We start from the raw sequence: 8988 nt of genomic DNA on the forward strand, positions 1-8988 counted from the left end.
AACCCCGGGGCAATTCAGGGAAAATCGACGCAAAACGGTAAAATTCGGGTAACCCGTCGGAAAAACGTGATTCAGGCCCTTAGTAAATTACCCCCACTGTTCTCGATTTTGAACATTTCACCAGTGCTTTTTGATGTAAACGTTCTAGCACCATCATTAATTGTGCCACAACACAAACATAATTTAAGTTTGCATTTACTGACCCCCACTACTTTCTTGGGGGGGGGCACTTTTTAGTGTTTGTAGTATTTTTAGATCTAAGGCGGCTAGGTGCTATTATATTTTTGATGGTGGGAGCTTTCCTAAATTTGATACATGGTTGTCTAGGTAGGACATCTTTGAGGACAGGGTTGCTCTTATTCTTGTATTTCCTCTGTCATAGGTTGTGATAGGTAGCATTTTTCCTGCATATTTTTGATAGGGTCCTTCGACTAATTTCTGAGGATATTTTTTCTCATGGAAACTTTTTCTCAAGATACAGGCTTTTTTGCTGTAATCTACAGGATAGGTGCAGTTTTTACGAATACGGTGGAATTGGCTGAAAGGTATGTTCTTGAGCCATTTAGGATGGTGAGCCCTGCCAAATTCCAAAAAACTGTTACTGTCCACAGCCCTAAAGTGTGTGGTGGTGACAATTTTATTACCATGTTTCTTTACTTCAAGATCCAAAAAGATAATTTCCTCAGCATCCAGATTCATGGTGAATTCTAAGCCCCAGTTGTTGTTATTAAGCATCGTCACAAATTTTTCCTCTTCCTTTTTTGTGCCACGCCAAATAAAAAACAGGTCATCAATGTACCTTTTGAAATAGATGACATTCTTAGACCAATAGTGAGATTTGTATATAAATGGGGACTCGAACCGTCCCATAAAGAGATTAGCATAGCTTGGGGCGGCTCGAGTCCCCATTGCCGTGCCACACGTCTGGTGAAAAATCTTGTTTTGAAATTCAAAGATATTATGCTTGAGAAGATAATCAATGTGGTTTTCGTAAATTGGTCTGTTCAGATAGAAACTAACACATAGACTGCAATCCCAAGTCGTGTGGGATATTCAAATATAGGGATGATATGTCCATTGTTAGAAAAAGATTGTCAGTTTCCCACTTTTCCAGGTCTCTAATTAGACTACTAGAATCACATAAATATGAGGGGAGTTGTATTACCAGGGGCTGTAAAAAGAGACCTATATAGTTATATAGAGGTTACGTGTGAGCGACCCTATTCCAGAAATAATGGGATGTCCAGGGTTTTTTTTTTTGATCCTAATGCACCTTTGTTAGGTGGTAAAATACAGGTAACGGTGGATGTGTGATTTTCTTTCTTATTGATTATTTTATTTTCAAAAGCTTCCTTGATGAGTGCATTATAGTCAGGTAGAAAGCATGCCGTAGGATTGTCTTTAAGGGGTCTATAATACGAAGAGTTCCCCAGAATCTTCATAGCCTCTGTTAAGTAGTCCTTTCTATCTTGGATCACTACCCCTCCCCCCTCCACCTTTATCGGCCGATAATGGGATAGGAGACTCCGAAAAAATTATATCTCAACCCGTTTTATGCAGGAATGGATAGTTGTTAGGAAACTCATAATAAGGGAAACATGGAGAGAGCCTTTCTTCAAACTCATACATTCAGCAATATATGCCTACCCAACATCCCACAATCTGAACTTCCCCCAAACAGAATGCCGAAATGTAATATACCCCTCGTAGACCTATATCACTCCATCTGGACATGTTGCTCACAAATATACTGGGAGATAATCCAGGAATGTCTGAGGATTTTATATAAAGTGAACCTCTGCAGCCCCTGACTTTCCTCTTTCACTCACTGTCTACCCTAGATGGTGAGGAGATGGAGGACTTGCACCTATCTCCCATTACTTATATACTTCTGTTAATAGCAAAATGTTGTTTGTTAAATCATTGGCTAGTTGAAACACTACCAGCAGTTGGTGAAGTGATAGAACATGCTAAAATGTATTTGTATTTGGATACAATGGAAACGGAACAGGTAGGTGACAGGCGGGTCAAGGCATTTTTCAGCAAATGGAGACAATTTATAATTCTTCACTTATCTGACGCAGAAGTGCAGAATAGCAAAGCTCAAACACTCCACCTGGTATCATAAAATCTGAAGGAGCGCCTTGGGCAGCCTGTAGGTTTGAGCTCTATAGAAACAAACTTTAGCCACTAACTCCCAATTAGCCTCTCTCTTAAAGAAGAGAATTTTACCGACCTGGCTAACAATGCCTGCTGGTAAAGGGTTACAAGTCCTCCACATATCACCTAAAATTAGCTGCCAGTGAGGCTCTGTACCTTAATTACAGCCATTTTTCTGATATGCAAAATACCTTTTCGGACTCATGTCTGCTGGCTTTGACTCTTCTCTCTCCTGGGCTGCCAATAAACCACGCCCCCTTATTTTGACTGACAGCTCTGCCTTGTGTTACATTCATGTCATATGAACAGTGACATCATCTCAGGTCCTTTAGCCTCCTCACATAAGCAAACTATACCCGTACTGTACTGTATGCATGTGATACCATGAAATCATGGTGTGATTTTATGTCCTCAGAAACATGCATGGGGTGCATTTTGCAAATGTAAAGGGTAAATGTAAAGGGTACAAGTGGATGTAATTCATCCACTAAAAAGTGTTTAAAAAAAGAGAAATAGTTACAGTACATTGTAGTTCAGTGAGTTTCATATTTAAGAAAAACAACCTTTTTTATGATCTTTAAAGGTCAGACGTCAATTACAGTATATTGTGCCATAGACCATAGCTATGATAACATACTTCTACCAGTAAAACTAGTTAAACACACCCAGTTACAGGGATAGTTTTCCGTCTTATGATGTGGAAGGGAGTGGGCTGTTGACAATGTAGGAGACAACCTTTAACTTGCAATCTGAGATTATGTAATTTGTCACTGTGCCCTCCCTATGCCCCTTATTTACCTATAAAGCAAACTTTCCTCGTTGGCTCATTCTGTCGTTACTATTCTTTCTAAACCTTCAATTTCACTTAGAGGTAAGAACATAACTTGATTTTTTCCACAATCTCTTACTGGTGTAGGTTGAATTATGATTCTCCCTCTATCTTATTATGATTATGATAGAATTAGGAATCAATCAATCTATCTATCTATCTATCTATCTATCTATCTATCTATCTATCTATCTGTCTTACTATTTATCTATCATCGTTAACCCCTTAAGGACCAGGCCCTTTTTTGTTTTTGCGTTTTTATTTTTCACTCCCCACCTTCAAAAATCTATAACTTTTTTATTTTTCCATGTACAGAGCTGTGTGATGGCTTATTTTCTGCGTAACAAATTGCACTTCGTAGTGATGGTATTAAATATTCCATGCCGTGTACTGGGAGGCGGGAAAAAAATTCTAAATGCAGTGAAAATAATGAAAAAACACATTTGCGCCATTTCTTGTGGGCTTGGTTTTTACAGCTTTCACTGTGCACCCTAAATGACATGTCTATTTCATTCATTGGGTCAATACGATCACGGGGATACCAAATTTGTATAGGTTTTATAATGTTTTCATACATTTACAAAAATTAAAACCTCCTGTACAGAAAAAAAATTCTTCATTTTGCCGTGTTCTTGCGCTAATAACTTTTTCATACTTTGGTGTATGGAGCTTTGGGTGGTGTCATTTTTTGCGACTTCTGATGACGTTTTCAATGCTTCTATTTTTAGGACTGTTCGACATTTTGATCACTTTTTATAGAATTTTTTCTATTTTTCAAAATGGCAAAAAAATGCCATTTGCGACTTCGGGCGCTATTTTCCGCTACGGGGTTTAACGCAGTGAAAAACGGCTATTATATTTTGATAGATCGGGCATTTTCGGACGCGGCGATACCTATTGTGTTTATGATTTTTACTGTTTATTTATATTTATATCAGTTCTAGGGAAAGGGGGGTGATTTGAATTTTTATGTTTTTTTAATATAATTTTTTTTTTTTTACTTTTTTTTATTTATTTTTTTTACTATTTTACAGACTCCCTAGGGTACTTTAACCCTAGGTTGTCTGATTGATCCTACCATATACTGCCATACTACAGTATGGCAGTATATGGGGATTTTGCATACCATCTATTATAATGTGCAGATCGCACATTATAATAGATAGCCTCGATCATGACAGCCTGGGATCTTTGTGTGATCCCAGGCTGTCATGGCAACGGATCGCCGCTCCCCGGTGACGTCACAGGGAGTGACGATCGGAGCCAAGATGGCGGCGCCCACGCGCCGCCGGCTCTTTAATGCCGCCGGCAGCTTTGCCGGTGGCAATCAAAGGGTTAACACCCGCGATCGGTGCAAGCACCGATCGCGGGTGTTAGCGACGGGCGTTTGCTTCATTATGAAGCAAATGCCCGGTGAGTATGAAGAGGGCTCAGCCTGTGAGCCCTCTTCATACTCCCCCATGCGCAGTAAGACGTAAGGGTACGTCTTATTGCGCTATGGGGTTAATCTATCTATCTATCTATCTCTCTTACTATTTATCTATCATCGTTAATCTATCTATCTATCTATCTATCTATTTATCTATCTAGGTGATGGCTTCATATCTGGTGTGAATATAGTGATTCTGTATAGGCACCAAGAAACAGATATGCGCTAAAACTCTTATTCTTTCCTGCAGTTTGATAGGTGTTGTTGCTATACTTAGGGCATGAACAAAGGGTCAAAAAGTCCATGATTACTTGATGTATATAGTTTTAATTCTCCTTGACCATGAAATGAACCCATATTCAATGTTATTTCAGAGTTCAGAGGTACAGACCGCAATGTACCACCTATAATATTTATTTATATAGTGCCATCATATACCTACAAATCAATAGTATGAACAGATGAAACAGGAATGAGGACCCTGCTTGCAAGATCTTATAATCTAATGTTTACATATCTTTATTGATTTTTTTTAATCTTTATTGATTTAATACATGGTTTGTCTATATGTACAAATGTTCATAATATTATTTTCTTACAGGTTTACAGTCATGAGTCATCACCATCACCACGGTAGGTGTCTTACAATCTATATCACTCACCCGTCTTCCTTGTTACTGTAGTCTCCATGTTACTGTAAGTTTTTACTACTTTTACACTAAGAAAAGCCCTGCCCCGGCTACCGCTTTATAGCTACAGATACACATTCACAGATATGAACAAAAGTTGGATCTATCTGCCTGGATATGAAAGATTTTTCCTTATACATTGATCATATACTTTAGACAGCTGTCGGGTGAAGTCCTGACAGCTCTTTTGGGTTATTTGCTTAAACACATGTACATTGAGAAGAACTAGAAGAGGTAATTTTGTCAGTCATATCTGGCATTGTGTTTTCTCATCAGGAACAATAGTATCAGGTGTAATGAGACGAAGCATTAGGTGGTTGGCTAGTATGTTTCAGCTTGCACACACCCATACACATATACTTCTGCGTGAATATTGTTGTGCCCTTATTCTTAAACAATGCAAAGGGGAACTATTTCCTCCATTTGTCACACAAACATCCGGCTCCTATAAACATATCAGAACAACATTCCTTACATTGGCAACTCTATATATCATCTCTTGTTGTTTTGTATCTGAAACATGCTAAGAATTCAGGCAGTATTTGCACAGGAAACAATTTCAGTATAAAAAAAATAGCGACTCTATAGACGACGCCCTTGTAAGTTACTAGCCATAGTACCAAAAATGGCTATTGCTGTGATAGAAGGCTCTACATTGCACAGGGTTTCCTTCATGCAGAGATGTCATATACTGAGGTGTCATATAAAAACTATACACACAAAAACCTCTCTGTCTCCTGCACAGACTCGGAGTAAGGGGGCAGGTTACACACAGATTTAAACACCATTGTATTTTCTTTGCATCTGCTTGAAGATCGCTCTTAGTCCTCTCATCACAAAATATTTCATTTGTGAAGAAAATAATGTATATGCTACCTACACTGATCATTTTAAGGATGACACTAAAGTATAAGCAATGATTTTTTTTAGGCCCGCCTCACTGTCCTCCTCCGTGCCAACCATGCCCTCCTCCCCAATACCCACCTGGTTACTGTCCACCACCTAATGTGGGTTATCCTCAATACCCTCCTGGACCTCATCATGAACATCACCATCCTCATGGCCACCATGGACATCATGGCCACCATGGACATCATGGTCACTTCGGACAACACGGTCACCACGGACACCATGGTCACCATGGGCATCATGGAAAACATTGTTAACAAATGGTGAGTCTGCTGGTGAGCCAGTGTATATTTCAATTATGATTTATATGACTTTATATATGATTTATATGACTATAGTAAATCAGTTGGGTTGTGTAATTCCACTCACTTTAAGCCCCACCCACTTTTTTCCTGGGGAAAGGCCACTACCAGATCACTCTTACAGCAGATCTCCGTATTCATTACACATATAGTTGTGACCCAGAAGATTGTTGTGTATAGGGGTCTTTAGAACGAGGCATACTGTAGACCAAGCCCAGACGGATTCTCATTGGGTCAATCATTTAATCGGCTTCTCTGTTTAGTCTAGCCCTGCTTGTACCATAGATCAATTGCTCACTAAGCATTCATGTCAGATCTGAACATAGTTGAGGAGGCATCTATGCTGGCCTACAGCTGTCCAGGTGTCATAACTCCAGACATAACACTTGATCATGACGCCTAGAAGATACCTCTCCATCCTCCAGTCCACTCCTCTTGTGGGCTGTAGGGTTTGAGTTTCTTTTTAGGGTTAGCTTCAATTTCCATTGTATATACGTAGCTCCTTCTCAGTCACAATGTTTGTGTATGACTGCATGAATCACCAGTTATTAATAACATTGTAATTACCATCCCAGAATTTATTGCATTTGTTTTATCAAGCACAAATCTTATTAGCTCGAGACAGATTGTGATTCAAAGACAGTAAAAATATTTATACAATGTTTACATAGATTGCTATAGTCTTCCGAACACATGATACACATCATTACAGAAATTCCAGATGGTTTATTGGACCTGAAGATGTTGTATGTTTTAGTCTCAATAGGATACATACAAATAGTTTCTGTAGGTTTGTTCTTAAGTTGAATTTGTATGTAAGTCAGAACTGTATATTTTATAGTTGTAATCCCAGATAAAAATTTTTTGGTCTGTATGACAATTGTTTTTTAAAAATTTTGGGTTGTCATAAGAACCAGGATTAACCATAAAGCTTAATTGCAGACACATTTGATAACTGCTACATCTGATCATTGTAGCCTAGGGCTAAAGTAGAGTAAATTACCAACATCTAGAGGGCTGTTTGTAACCCATCTGTAAGTTGGGTGTTCTTAAGAAAGGGACCGCCTGTATATGGTTTTAACATAGACTTTCTTATTGTTACTCTAGTTTTCCTGTAAAATACTCTAGAATGATGCTGTATGTATCAGAGTGCAATATACTTAGCATACAATAGACTCTTGACATGAAACAGTGTTAAGATTGTATGACTTTTCTTGGCATTATGTCAACTGCACGAATATGTAAAAACTGTGGCCATTCACTACTGAAATATCTTAATTGTCATCTATTTACTATTTGCACTGTTTTGTAGATCCCACCGCTGTGAATAGGGGCACTTCTTTATTGAAAAGGTTAATAAGTTAGTTTATCCATAAAAAAAGCTGTTCCTGGCTTGGGGACTCTGGCTCTTATATGAGCCCTGAAACACTTGTGATCTGCCTCTGTGCTCTCAATGGGGCACATTTACTTACCCGGTCCGGAGGAGATCCCAAAAGTGTACAGTGTGCCAGGATTCACTAACATTGTGTGTCCAAATGCGTCCTATGTAATGATGTGACACTTCTTGGTACTGGCGCCCCCTGCACCTGTGTGTGTATGAGAGATACAACTGCTAAAGGATACAGCCACATGTATAGGAGTAACAGAATGTCAGGTACTTGTGTGGCTGATGTCTGTTTCTCTCACATTTGTATGGGAGGAGAGAGCATGTGAGGTACTTGTGTAACTGATTTCTGTGTCTCTCATATGTGTATATGAGAAGAGGGCAAGTCAGGTACTTGTGTAGATGATGTATGTGTCTCTCACACATGTGTATAGCAGAACATGTCATGTACTTGTGTAGCTGATGTCTGTGTCTCTCACAGGCAGCAGATAAAGCACAGACACCAGCAATGCTATATACATATACAAACATATACAACTATACATTACAAACAGACATTAGCAGGGGGTGGAGAGGGGAGGGGTAACGGGTGACATCACTGTCTCTCTCCATGTGCACAAGCTCATTTACATAATAAAGAAAAGATGATTTTACAATGATAAATGTATGAATGAAACCCTTGTAAGCTGCTCTAACAGGTAGTAATGACAGAATAAGTTACAGAGGCCTGATGACAGGTGTCCTTTAAGCAAATATAATATAGGGATGATCTCAATGTGCATTTCTATTATTTGCATTTTATGATAAAAAAAATGATAACTTTTTTTTTATATATTGCAGCACAAAAGTTGTGGAATAAAAAGGAGAATCATAAATGTGACAAGTTTATATCAACGTTCCTTATTTTTCTATTGCCTATGTACAAAAACAAATCATTATGACATTAATAAAAGACTGTTAATACCATGATTATGAGGTGTTTTTCCAATGAACCAATGTATATTGTCACATAAAAAGCGGGGCAAGTAAAAATTATGGAGTCTACACATCCACACATCCATATCAATCATTCAACAAAAGAATGCAAAAGAAGATGTTTATACAGAAGACATGGTCATGCCTGAGGTTAATACAGAATACACTGAGGGTATAGATGGACTGTAGGTGCTCTTATCCTAGGTGGAAGTTCTTCACCGTTCCTATGCCCAATTTCCCACAGGCGGTCAGCTCCGCTTTCTCTATATTCCGTTTCCCCTGCAATCGGTGTCTGATGAAGGTCTTCTTTA

The 8988-nt window shown here is 38.7% G+C and overlaps 1 long non-coding RNA gene across 1 annotated transcript; it reads left to right on the plus strand.

Moving 5' to 3' along the window:
• Positions 1 to 2902: 2902 nt before the first annotated feature.
• On the plus strand, positions 2903 to 8671 carry LOC140075497 (uncharacterized). The gene is made up of 4 exons (XR_011849431.1): positions 2903 to 3031; positions 5020 to 5051; positions 6038 to 6279; positions 8543 to 8671. It is a non-coding gene; the product is annotated as an uncharacterized lncRNA (long non-coding RNA).
• Positions 8672 to 8988: the final 317 nt, after the last annotated feature.

This window comes from Engystomops pustulosus, chromosome 8 (assembly GCF_040894005.1).
Source record: "Engystomops pustulosus chromosome 8, aEngPut4.maternal, whole genome shotgun sequence".
Taxonomy (NCBI): domain Eukaryota; kingdom Metazoa; phylum Chordata; class Amphibia; order Anura; family Leptodactylidae; genus Engystomops; species Engystomops pustulosus.